At 36.0% G+C, this 14,327-nt stretch overlaps 1 pseudogene; it reads left to right on the forward strand.

Annotated features, from left to right (window-relative positions):
* LOC127665208 (cathepsin Q-like) overlaps nt 1–12,088 on the forward strand; it is a 31,766-nt pseudogene extending 19,678 nt beyond the window's left edge.
* The last annotated feature ends 2,239 nt before the right edge of the window (nt 12,089–14,327 follow it).

Genomic DNA, 14,327 nt, shown 5'->3' on the forward strand with positions numbered 1-14,327 from the left:
TCTCTCATCAAATCCAAAAGAAGTTAACCAATGAAATTTAAAAAATAACATCAAAAAGGACAAGAAGTAACAATCACTATTCCTTAATATCTCTTAACATCATTGGATTCAATGCCCCAATAAAAAGACATAGACTAACCGACTGGATACATAAACAGGACCCTACAATTTTCTGCATACAGGAAACACACCTCAGGGTCAAAGACAAACACCACCTTAGAGTAAAAGGCTAGAAGACAATTTTACAAGCAAATGGTCTCAGGAAACAAGGTGGAGTAATCATTCTAATATCAGATAAAACTGACTTTCAACCCAAAGTCATCAAAAGAGACACAGAAGGACACTTCTTGCAGGTCAAAGGAAAAATACAACAAGAAGAAATATCAATACTGAACATATATGTTCCAAATGCAAGGGCACCCTCTTTCGTAAAAGAAACTTTATTAAAGCTCAAAGCACACATTGCACCTAACACAATAACTGTGGGTAACTTCAACACTGCACTTTCCTCAATGGACCAATCAGGAAAACAGAAACTTAACAGGGACAAAATGAAACTAATTGAAGCTTTGGATGAATTAGATTTAATATATATATATATATATATATCATTCTATCTAAAGCAAAAGAATATACCTTTTTCTCAGCACCTCATGGTACCTTCTCCAAAATCGACCATGTAATTGGTCACAAGAAAGACCTCAACAAATATAAGAAGATCGAACTAATCCCATACCTCCTATCAGATCACTATGGAGTAAAAGTGGTCTTCAATAGCAACAAAAACAACAGAAAACCCACATACACGTGGAAACTGAGAAATATTCTACTCAATGATACCTTAGTCAAGGAAGAAATAAAGAAAGAACTTAAAGACTTTTTAGAACTTAATGAAAATGAAGACACAACATACCCAAATCTATGGGACACAATGAAATCAGTGCTAAGAGGAAAACTCATAGCCCTGAGTGCCTCCCAAAAGAAAATGGAGAGAGCATACACTAACAGCTTAATGACACACCTGAAATCCCTGGAACAAAAAGAAACTATTTCACCCAGGAGGAGTAGAAGGAAGGAAATCATCAAACTCAGGGCCGAAATCAATCAAGTCGAAACAAAGAGAACCATACAAAGATCAATAAAACCAGGAGCTGGTTCTTTGAGAAAATCAACAAGATAGATAAACCCTTAGCCAGACTAACCAAAGGGCACACAGACAGTATCCATATTAACAAACTTAGAAATGAAAAGGGAGATGTAACAACAGAAACTGAGGAAATTCAAAAAATCATTATATCCTACTACAAAAGCCTATACTCAACACAACTGGAGAGTCTGGAGGAAATGGACAGTTTCCTAGACTGATATCCGACACCAAAACTAAATCAGGATCAAATAGATCAATTAAACAGTCCCATAACACCTGAAGAAAAAAAAAGGATCATAGAAAGTCTCCCAACCGAAAAAAGCACAGGACCAGACGGCTTCAGTGCAGAATTCTGTCAGACCTTCATAGAAGACCTAACACCAATACTCTTCAAACTATTCCACAAAATAGAAACAGAAGGATCTCTACCCAACTCGTTCTATTAAGCCACAATTACACTGATACCAAAACCATACAATATCCAACAAAGAAAGAGAACTTCAGGCCAATTTCTCTTATGAATATTGATGCAAAATTAATTAATAAAATTCTTGCCAAATGAATCCAAGAACACATCAAAACAATCATCCACCATGATCAAGTAGGCTTCATACCAGGGATGCAGGGATGGTTCAATATAAAAAAAAACAATCAATGCTATCCACTACTTAAACAAACTCAAAAAAACCCATATGATCATCTCATTAGATGCAGAAAAAGCATTTGACAAAATTCAGCATCCTTTCATGCTAAAAGTCTTGGAAGGAACAGGAATTCAAGGCCCAGACCTAAACATCGTTAAAGCAATATACAGCAAAGCGGTACCCAACATCAAACTAAACGGAGAGAAACTTGAAGCAATCCCACTAAAATCATGGACTAGACAAGGCTGTCCTCTCTCTCCATATCTTTTCAATATAGTACTTGAAGTTCTAGCTAGAGCAATTAGACAACATAAGGAGGTCAAAGCGATACAAATTGGAAAGGAAGAAGTCAAATTATCACTATTTGCAGATGACATGATAGTCTAAATAAGTGACCTGAAAACCTCCACCAGAGAACTCCTACAGCTGATAAACAACTTCAGCAAAGTGGCTGGTTATAAAATCAACTCAAGCAAATCAGTTGTCTTCCTATACTCAAAGGATAAGCAGGCTGAGAAAGAAGTTAGGGAAATGACACCCTTCACAATAGCCACAAACAATATAAATTATCTTGGTGTGACTTTAACCAACAAGTGAAAGATCTATATGACAAGAACTTCAGGTCTCTGAAAAAAGAAATCGAAGAAGACCTCAGAAAATGGAAAAATCTGCCATGCTTGTTGATTAGCAGGATTAATATAGTTAAAATGGCCATCTTGCCAAAAGCAATCTACAAATTCAATGCAATCCCCATCAAAATCCCAACTCAGTTCTTCACAGAGTTAGAAAGAGCAATTATCAAATTCATCTGGAATAACAAAAAACCCAGGATAGCTAAAACTATTCTCAACAACAAAAGAAATTCTGGGGGAATCAGTATCTCTGACTTCAAGCAATACTACAGAGCAATAGTGTTAAAAACTGCGTGGCATTGGCACAGTGACAGACAAGTGGACCAATGGAATAGAATTGAAGATCCAGAAATGAAACCACACACCTATGGTCACTTGATCTTCAACAAAGAAGCCAAAAACATCCAATAGAAAAATGATAGCCTTTTCAACAAATGGTGCTGGTTCAATTGGAGGTCAGCATGCAGAAGAATGCAAATTGATCCATTCTTATCTCCATGTAATAACTTCACACCAAGTGGATCAAGGACCTCCATGTAAAACCAGACGCACTGAAACTAATAAAAAAGAAACTGGGGAAGACCCTAGAGGACATGGGCACGGGGGAAAAGTTCCTGAACAGATCACCAATAGCTTATGCTCTAAGATCACGAATTGACAAATGGGACCTCATAAAATTACAAAGTTTCTGTAAGGCAAAGGACACTGTTAAAAGGACAAAACGGCAACCATCAAATTGGGAAAGGATATTCACCAACCCTATATCTGATAGAGGGCTAATATCCAATATATACAAAGAACACAAGAAGTTAGACCCCCAGGGAACCAAATAACCCTATTAAAAAATGGGGTACAGATCTAAACAAAGAATTTTCAACTGAAGAAATTCGGATGGCCGAGAGGCACCTTAAGAAGTGTTCAACATCATTAGTCATTAGGGAAATGAAAATCAAAACAACCCTGAGATTTCACCTTATACCAGTCAGAATGGCTAAGGTCAAAAACTCAGGAGACAGCAGGTGTTGGAGAGGATGTGGAGAAAGAGGAACACTCCTCCACTGCTGGAGCCCAGGCTATTATACCCAGCAAAACTCTCAATCATCATAGATAGAGAAACCAAGATATTCCATGATAAAACCAAATTTACACAATATCTGTTTACAAATCCAGTCCTACAAAGGATAGTTCATGGAAAATGCCAACACAAGGAGGAAACTACACCCTAGAAAAAGCAAGAAAGTAATCTTCTTCCAACAAACCCAAAAGAAGATACCACATAAACATGAAAATAACATCAAAAGTAACAAGAAGCAACAGTCAACTATTCCCTAATATTTCTTACCAACAATAGACTCAACTCCCCAATGAAAAGACAAAGACTAATGAAATATATCTCATGTAAATCTTCAATTTTATCAGAAAATGTTTGTAATTCCCCTTTTAATTAACTTAGTAATTTTTTATGTCTACCGTTTTATTTGCATTATTTTTCAAGATAATGTTCAGTTTTAATGTCTTTCTCTATACTCCTCTATTTTATGAGAAATTTTTTCAATTTAAATGTTTGATTTAATCACAAATGTTTCTAATTCCACATTTAATCAATTAAGAAAGAGTTTTTATATCTACCATTTTATGTAAAAATTTCCATCAAATAGTCAATTTTAACATGCCTACTTATTTCTTGAATTTTACCAGAAGTATTTTCCATGTAAATCTTCAATGTTATATGAAAATGTTTATAATTACACCATCAATCAACTTAGAATTATCTTTATGCCTATCATTTTATCTGTATAATTTCCATGAAAATCTTTAATTTAACGTTTTTCTATATATTTCTTCAATTTTATCAGAAATATTTTCCATGTAAATCTTCAAGTTTATCAGAAAATGTTTATAATTCCACTTTCAACCAACTCAGGAATACTTTTATACCTACCATTATTATATCTTTATAATATTTTCCATGATAATATTCAACTCTAACTAGTTTTTCTATATTTTCTACAATTTTATCAGAAATATTTTCCATGTAAATCTTCAATTCTATCATAAAATGTTTCTATCCCATATTTCCATTAATTTAGCAATGTCTTACATGTCTACCACTTTACTCTAATTTTCCATGAAAATTGTCAATTTTAGCGAGTTTATCTGAATTATTTTCCATGTACATCTTTAATTTTATCATAAAGTAATTTTTCTTTCCTTTACTTACCTTTTCAATGAAAAAAAAGTAAAAGAAATTTTTTGATACATATTTTGAAATGTAGTTCAAATTATCTTATTAACCATGGAAGGCATGAATTCTCAGGATATATTAAGTACATTTAAAAACCATGGTCATGTCTTAATATTTCTTATCTCTTCAGGTTGCTGAGACATGGCTTCTGATGTCTTCCTAGCCTCCCATGTAGGAAAGGACTCAGATTCTCAAATACTTGATAATAAATTGAATGCTGAATGGCAAGAGTGAAAGATGATGAAATATCATACAGCCTTCGTTGGGTACCTGGAACAGTTCAGAAGAACAGCAGATTGGATTTTCATTTGCTGTTGCAAGTGTATAGACATATGAGTGGTCATAAGTCCCAAATATCACTGAAAGATTAATCACAATCATTTTCAAAACAGGGTGATCTGGTTCTGTTTCCCTCACCATTTGGAGAATGTGTAAGTATAGTATACTGAGACTACTTCTCATGGCCTCTATTAACGTGAAGCAACAAGTCCATATGGCTAACTTTTCCAAAAGTTTAGTTAGAAATAAATGTTATCTATTGCATTCTTTTCCCAGAGTTTAAGGACAGAGAGAGTAGTATGAGAAGAAAATGTAAAATTGATCCAACTACACCATGGGGAGAAAGGCATGGGAAAGTATTCTTAAGCACAGAAATGAACAACCTTGGTGACACAGTGAATGTGGCATGGATTGATTGCAAACTGTGTTCTCTTCAGTACTTTACATGAAGTCTTTTATATTATAATCATTTATATATTTTTCCTTAGAGGCTGGTGAAAACATCCAAAAATTATGATTACTTTTCAGACTCAAAGAAGATGGAAAATCATGTGAAAATTTTCGTTGGCACTACATTTCCAAAATTTGTGGGCTGGCAAAAGAAAAGTATATGACTCTGATTTGGATAGTGTCAAAAGTCTATCTTCTTGACCTTATGTTAAAAGAAGACTTGCTCTCTCTGAATACACATTAAATATGGACATGTGTACAGTTTCTTCTCTGAATGCTTTGTACATTTTTACAAAGTATACTAACAATCCACAACACAACCTTATGCTCCAACTCAATTTTCAAAAGAACTCATGTCCCAGTTTTACATTTATAGACTGTAAACCAGTTGTTCCAGCTTAAATGTTCACATTCATGGATACCCACTGAGGCATGAAAAAACTGCCAACAGTCATGTTCTGTAAAAGCCTGACCATGCCTTCCTAATCATTTATCAAAACATCATTACAAGTTATTAGGCTTCATATATTGTTGGTTGAGTTGGTATTTCAATGATGAAGATATAGAATTAAAGAATTTAATGAAGGCAGAGTCATGACAGAGAATGAGGATACAGGTCTTCAGGTATTTCAGAGTGCAGGAAAGTAGATGTGACGCAGAAAAGGTGGATTGTTTTGGCCCAAGGCTTGTATTCCTGTTGACTTGCTCTTTCCTGCTGATTGTATCTATCTTTTACTGCTCAAAGAGCACCTATAGAAGGTCCAGTGTCATTTGTCACAGGGACAGAGAAAGGTGGAAGTTTGTTAATATATCTTTCCAAGGTAGAGTTAATGATAAATGCCTGATGTAAAGTCACTCAAATGTCTGAGTTTATTCCAAATATTTGCCCCTCAAATTCATATATTCTGCTGAAGCAGGGCCTTAATGGTATTTATTAGCATTGAAGAATGAGTCTGTACAATGGAGGAGTGGGAGCAAAATAAACCAGAGTTAAATCTAGTGATCAACAAGTCCTTTCAGATGAAAGCATGAACCTGATTTTCTGTTTGGCCACATTGATAGTGTGTGAGATTTACTAGGAAGAACTCCTAGTGGTGAAGGTATTTATTTCATATTGAAAGATCTTAGGTCTATTCATGAGTGTCTTTGAAAGGTAAGGGTATTAATATAACTTGACTGGTCTACCTGATTTTTCAGAGTTGTACCAAGGTCTTTCTAGCCTGAGAACCTCAGAAAACATCAACTTATATTTTGAAGTTTCTCACACATTCTTTGGAACTTTCTGGACTGGATTCTCAATTGTATTTTAGGTAATACAGCTTTGTTGTGTCTCAGACAGAGAGAAAAAAAGGAAGCTATGCTTCTTCCTACTATTTCCAAGTTCTAGATCCCAAACAAGAAATATTCATATTCAAGAATTGAGAAAATTTATTTAAGTAATTACAGGGAGCAGCATTGCAGAACCAAATACCCAATCATTATGTGGGTTAAAGTACTTTAGAGATAGCTAAAATTATAGTGCTTATTTGTTTTGCTTTATCTCTATTCATAAGATAGAATCAGAAGAAACCTAGCCTATATTTGAATAGTGATTTTTGGGAAGATATACTCATTATACCAATATGTTATGAAGGCAAGAATGTCAGGAGCCACTTTTCTTTTGATGGCAGCTCAGTGTAAATACTTTGGAGCATACTCTTATAGTACACATACTTTATTAGGTACAAGTTTATGCATTCACCTTCTTTCTCTACTTGCTGTTTTCTGTTCTCTGCACTTACATCCTTTTGTTTCTCAATTGGGTCCTACTATCATTGAGTAGTATGCTCTTCTACCAAGGTATTACTGGAGTATATCATTATATTTAGCATTCCAATTTTACAATTTTTAAATTTTTCATTGTCAACTGAGGGGATTTTAGTCAGGTTTACAGGGACCTGTAACAAAGGAAAAAACCCTGTATATCACCCAATGAATCCGCATACAGTGTAAATGGTTTCTCTATGTCAGCATTCAGAGAATCAATAAAGTGAAATGCTGAGTAGAACTGATAAAGAAAAGGCCTCATTGAAGACCACGTTTACTCCATAGTGGTCTGATAAGAGGCATGGGATTAGTTCAATCTTTTTATATTTGTTGAGGTCTGTCTTGTGACTAATTATATGGTCGATTTTGGAGAAGGTATCATGAGGTGATGAGAAAAACGTATGTTCTTTTGCTTTAGGATAGAATGTTTTATATATATATATATATATATATATATATATATATATATATATATATATATATATATATATATATATATTTAATCTAATTCGTCCAAAGCTTCAATTAGTTTCATTGTGTCCCTGTTCAGTTTCTGTTTTCCTGATTGGTCCATTGAGGAAAGTGCAGTGTTGAAGTCACCCACAATTATTGTGTTAGGTGCAATGTGTGCTTTGAGCTTTAATAAAGTTTCTTTTATGAATGAGGGTGCCCTTGAATTTGGAGCATAGATGTTCAGGATTGAGACTTCTTAAAGAAGTTAACCAATGAAATTTAAAAAATAACATCAAAAATGACAGGAAGTAACAATCACTATTCCTTAATATCTCTTAACATCAATGGACTCAATGCCCCAATAAAAAGACATAGACTAACTGACTGGATATGTAAACAGGACCCTACATTTTGCTGCATACAGTAAACACACCTCAGGGTCAAAGACAAACACTACCTTAGAGAAAAAGGCTGGAAGACAATTTTACAAGCAAATGATCTCAGGAAACAAGCTGGAGTAGCCATTCTAATATCAGATAAAATTGACTTTCAACCCAAAGTCATCAAAAGAGACTCTGAGGGACACTTCTTGCTGGTCAAAGGAATTCATTGTTTCTAATGGCTAAATAGTACTCCATTGTGTATATATAGAACATTTTTTGAATCCATTCTTCTGTTGAGGGATACCTGGGTTGTTTGCAGCTTCTGGCTATTATAAATAGGGCTGCTCTCAGCATAGTGGAGCATATATCCTTATTACATGCTGGTGAATCCTCTGGGTATATGCCCAGGAGTGGTATAACAGGATCTTTCAGAAAACCAGACACACTGAAACTAATAGAAAAGGAACTGGGAAAAACCCTTGACAACATAAGCACAGGGGAAAAGTTCCTGAACAGAACACAAATAGCTTATGCTCTAAGATCAAGAATTGACAAATGGGGTCTCATAAAATTACAAAGTTTTTGTAAGGCAAAGGGCACCATCAAAAGGACAAAATGGCAACCAAAAAATTGGGAAAAGATCTTCACCAACCCTACATCTGATAGAGGGCTAATATCAAATATATATAAAGAACTCAAGAAGTTAGACCCCAGGGAAACAAATAACTCTATTAAAAAGTGGGGTATACACCTAAATAAAGAATTTTCACCTGAAGAAATTTGGATGGCCGAGAAGCACCTTAGGAAATGCGCAACAACATTAGCCATTAGGGAAATGCAACTCAAAACAACCCTGGGATTTCACCTCACACCACTCAGAATGGCTAAGGTTAAAAACTCAGGAGACAGCAGGTGTTGTCGAGGATGTGGAGAAAGAGGAACACTCCTTCACTGCTGGTGGGATTGTAAGATGGTACAACCACTATGGAAATCAGTCTGGTGGTTCCTAAGAAAACTGAGCATGACACTTCCCGAGGACCCTGCTATACCTCTTATGCACCATTCTATTGTCATTAATAACCCATAAAACCAATAGCTCCAAATCAGATGCCTGTGCCCCTCCCTCTCTCTCTCTCTCTCTCTCTCTCTCTCTCTCTCTCTCTCTCTCTCTCTCTCTCTCTCTCTGTGTGTGTGTGTGTGTGTGTGTGTGTGTGTGTGTGTGTGTGTGTGTGTACTTGAACAGGTACATAGGGCCAGCATCCAAGTTCTCTAGGAGACTGACCACTTCTTCCTGTGGATGTATCTACTGCCAGCTCTCTATTTTTATTAATTATTAGGGTGTCTATGCTGTTTCTTGAGTTAGTATTTCTTTATGGATGACGATATATTCTTCTCTGCTTAGGGACAATGTAATTCTTGTTGGGCTTTTCCTGTGACTGGTGCCATAGAAGCACAAATTTTCAAGAAAACAGGAAAAATTATCCCACTGAGTGTACAGAACCTAGTGGACTGTTCTAAACCTCAAGGCAATAGAGGCTGTCATTGGGGTACTACATGCAATGCCTTCCAGTATGTTTTTCACAATGGAGGTTTTGAGGCTGAGGGAACCTATCCATATGAAGAAAAAGTAAGTAGACTTCCTACGTTTTCATTTCAGCTCAGCTTGTAGTGACAATTGTAGAGATAATAAACTATCTTCAGAGCTCAGACTACATGGTATAATCTCTTCACACACTATCGGTGTTATTGTGATGTATTCTATGTTTAAGTCTTGGTGTGCTGATATCATATAGATATTTTTCCTTCTGTGTACATGGACAAAATGTGAACAGTTGTACACATAACTCAGAACTCTGTGGTACCAAATTTTCTCATGAATTGGATGACCTGTTGGTTTCTAATGAAGATAACAGAACATATTTTTAGTTCCTAACCATCCAGTAGCATATTAATTCCTTGGATTATTTGTAAAACTCCTTACTTGACTGTGTTCATTTGCAAAGTGCAGAGTGTTGTAGTTTTGACTCTTGCTTTTAGGCAGTAGGCAGAAATAACTGAGTTTCTACCTCTTTATCTTTTAAAGGAAGGACTATGCAGGTACAATCCTAAGAATTCAGCTGCTAAAATCATAAGATTTGTGGCCCTTCCACAAAATAAAGATGTCCTAATGGATGCTGTAGCAACTAAAGGGCTTGTTGCTTCTGGAATTAATGTTGTCTACAGTTCTTTAAGGTTCTATAAAAAAAGGCTAGTATATTTATTTCTAGCTATAAAGAAAAAAATGTGTGACATCCCTATGTCATGACAAGTTTACAGACCAGTTGCTATATAAAATGTATGATTTCAATGTTTGAGGTTTTACTCACCCCAATGCAATAGTTTTGGAAACTGAATTTCACTGGATATGAACATCCTCATGATAAAATTTATTGGTCAGCTACATTTTCAACTCTTCTCACTTTGATGGATGCTTTATAGATTCACAGGGACAGATTATCTGAAATCAAATTACAAGAAAGTTTTTTAATTAGGTACTCTATGTCCTGTAAGTTAAAATGTGAGTGAGGTTCTATTAATACAAACACACAATATCAAGAAGTCATCTCATATGCTTGTAGAACATAGTTATCAAAAAATCTCACTATTTTGAATATATCTGCTTACTGTGAAACCAAACACATATGTGTGTATGTATGTGCATGTGTGTATATATATGTACATACACATACATATTATATACATATATATGTTTGTATATGTACATATATTTTACACACTTATATGCAAGTGTATATATATATACATACATATACATATATCAGTATAGATGTGAACAAATCATAAAGCTTAGTATTTCATTGTAGTTCACTGAATTCCAGGATCTTTGAAAATACCTCCATATTGATGGTGGCAGTACTCACTGTCATGTAGTTTTTGCATCTCATGTCAGCATCCATTTTATTTCTCAGGTGTTTATCATGAGCCCAGGTGAAAACGTGCTGTGAATCATGCAGTTCTGGTGGTTGGGTATGGATTTGAGGGAAATGAAACAGATCCCAATAACTACTGGTCAGGAACAGGTATAAACTGACAAAATTTTTGTATTTAAAATTCTAAGTGCTAGAAACATGGCTTACTGGTAAAGGGTCTGGATGCCCTAACAGGGGATGCATGAAGAAATTAAATGTTGTAGTCAGTATTCTGATACACAGCCTAGAAAATTTGGACCAATTTAAGTAGAACAAAGTTTATTCTTGTTTTTCCATGTATACATGTAAGGCTTGTATGCTTATCTGCATGTCTGTGTGCACATGTGTGTGTGCGTGTGTGTGTGTGTGTGTGTGTGTGCGTGCGTGCGTGTGTGTGTGTGTGTGTGTGTGTGTGTGTGTGTACAAATGCCTCTGTACAGAGAACTGATTTTAACATCAGTTGTTTCTCAATCATTATACAACTTCCATAATGAGACAGTATTTCTGGCTGATCTGACTAGCTTATTTACTCTAGCTAGTCAGCTTGCTAGGTATATACCCTGAATCCATGTCCCAAAAACTTTTATTACAGGCACACTAAAATGTGTATCTGGCTTTCAAATGGCCGTGGGTGTTGATCTCCACTCATTAATCCCTGAGCTACCCAATAACTCTAACATCTTACTGACAATATACTATTGTGAAATTTCTATTCTCACTCTGGTTTCTAGGATATCAGTGTCATGTCAGTGTTATTACTTTTGTCATTCATAAAACATGTTTTTAGTTCTGATGCACATGTAGGAGGAAATTTTCATTCTCTGCTCTAGTTTTCACATCCTATTTGAGGCAACTCTTGATACTCATGGTTAAACCTTTTGCTTTCTCTGATACTTCTGTTATGTTGGCCTAATGTCAGTTATTGTAATATATCTGTCGTGTTATTATTACTAGCAAATGTAAAATATGATTTCTTTCAGCTGGAGTAAATGATGGGGATTGGGCAGATAAATGAAGATTGCGAAAGACAGGAACAACCACTGTGGAATTGCTTTCTTTCCTCAATATTCTATTGTGTGAGCAGCCTAAGGATCACAAGAAAACACATGGCATGAGACTCCATGTCCAGAGGAATAACATCCATTTCAATGCACAGCTTTTGATGAACATATTAAACTCTTGAGTCCCACAAAATACTTGACATGAACACTGTAATTTTTGCTCTCATTAATGAATGCTCTTGTCTCCTAAAATAACTTTATTTTCACTTTCACTGCTTGTGCAAATAAAATCCGTTTAAAAAAGAATTATTTGAGTATAATTTCTAGCTTCTATATATTTCGCATAGTTATTTTTTGTAGTAAGAAATGTAATTCATCTTGAAATTAGGATTGAGTGTTGGTTTGGTATTCAGGAGAAAGTGTGGGTAGATCCTCTGAGATAGATGTTATTCTCATTGGCTGTTGTTTGACTACAAGTTGTTGTTGTTAAAGTTCTATACATCTTCCAGAAACCCTTCTCTGAAAGACTATATGATAGTTTCTGAATTGGACACTTTGAACCAACACAACTGCACCCAATTTTAACTCGTGGCCCCTCTATGCAATGAGAGGTCAGCATGAGTTACTGCTTTGTGTTGGTCTGTGGCTCTCCCTTCTCCATGACTTCAATCATGCATTAGGTTCTATCCCATAAGTGCAGCAAACCTGCTACAGTAGGCTGTGCTAACTGCATCAGAACAGAAGCATAGAAAAAGACTTTAAAATACGTTCTATACACGTTATAGATATCCTTATATTTGTAATGACAGAATTGATGAAGACAAAAAAGCAAAAAAAAATGAATAAAATAGTTCAAAACCTAAGAGTAGCAATAAAATAAAGAATTATCAAATTAAAGAAATTCCAGAAATAAAAAACTTTAGTTATTTGAACATGAATCTCACCAATAGAAAATTAAGGAGGAAATAAAAATCCTTTTTACTAACTTTTTTACTTGCTTACTTTCCAATAGTTCACCCTCTTTCCCCTGACCCCTTCCCTGCATTCTTTACCCCATCCTCCATTCCCCTGCCTCTGAGAGGGTTCTCCTCAATACCACCTCACCTCCACCAGCATCCCTCTTTCCTGGGGAATCAAGTCTCCATATGTTTAAGAGAGTCCTCTCCATCGGAGGCCATACAAGACAGTCCTCTGCTACATATGTGCCCACGCCACAAATCAGCCCATGTGTGCTCCTTTTTTGCCTTAAACTCTGAGAGTTCTGAGGAGTCAGACTTAGTTGACATTGTTGTTCTAAGTATGGGGTTGCAATCCCTTTCAGCTCCTTCATTCTTTCCTCTATCTCCTCCATATTGGTAACTGACCTCAATCCAATGGTTGGCTGAAAGTATCTGCATTTGTTTCTCTGAGTTGCTGGTAGAGCCTCTCAGATGTATACCATGCCAAGTTCCTGTCTGCATGAAATATATGGCCAGTGGAGTAGCAGAGACAGGAGCCCCACAATCGCCATTTGCACCAGGGAGCCAGGCAACTCCACAGCCTTCTGTGCACAGCCCACCAGGAGAGAGTGATCTCCCAGCAGTGGCTCAAGTTCTGAATGCAGAGGTGAGATATCCACTTTCCAATATATTTATTGGAGGGGAACAGCTAGGAGCACACAGGGCATATGATCAGTGGAGCAGCAGGGACATGAGCCTTTCAGTTGACATTTGTACTATTGAGCCAGGCAGCTCCACAGCATTCTGTGCACTGACCCTGACAGAAGAGAAATGGCCTTCCAGGAGTACAGACACAGGCTTACAGACCCACAGTAGGGACAAGCTCCAGCCAGAGACAGCAAGACCAAATAAACCAGAGATAACAAAATGGCAAAAGGCAAACACAATTACCCTACCAACATAAATGAAGGCTACATGGCAACATCAGAACCCCATTATCCCACTATAGCAAGTCCTGGATACCGTGACACACCAGAAAAGCAAGAGTTGGATATAAAATTGTATCACATGATACTGATAGAGGATGTCAAGAAGGACATAAATAACTCCCTTAAAGAAATATAGAAGAACATGGGTCAACAGGTAGAAGACCTTAAAGAGGAAACACAAAAAAAAAACCCTTAAAGAAATACAGGAGAATGTGGGTCAGCAGGGAGAAGCCCATAAAGAGGAAAAACAAAAATCCCTTAAAGTATTACAGGAAAGCATAATCAAACAGGAAAAGGAAATGAACAAAACCATCCAAGATCAAGAAAATGGAAATAGAAAAATCACAACATGAGACAACCCTGGATAGAGAAAACCAAGAAAAGAGATCAA

This window comes from Apodemus sylvaticus, chromosome 14 (genome assembly GCF_947179515.1).
Source record: "Apodemus sylvaticus chromosome 14, mApoSyl1.1, whole genome shotgun sequence".
NCBI lineage: Eukaryota > Metazoa > Chordata > Mammalia > Rodentia > Muridae > Apodemus > Apodemus sylvaticus.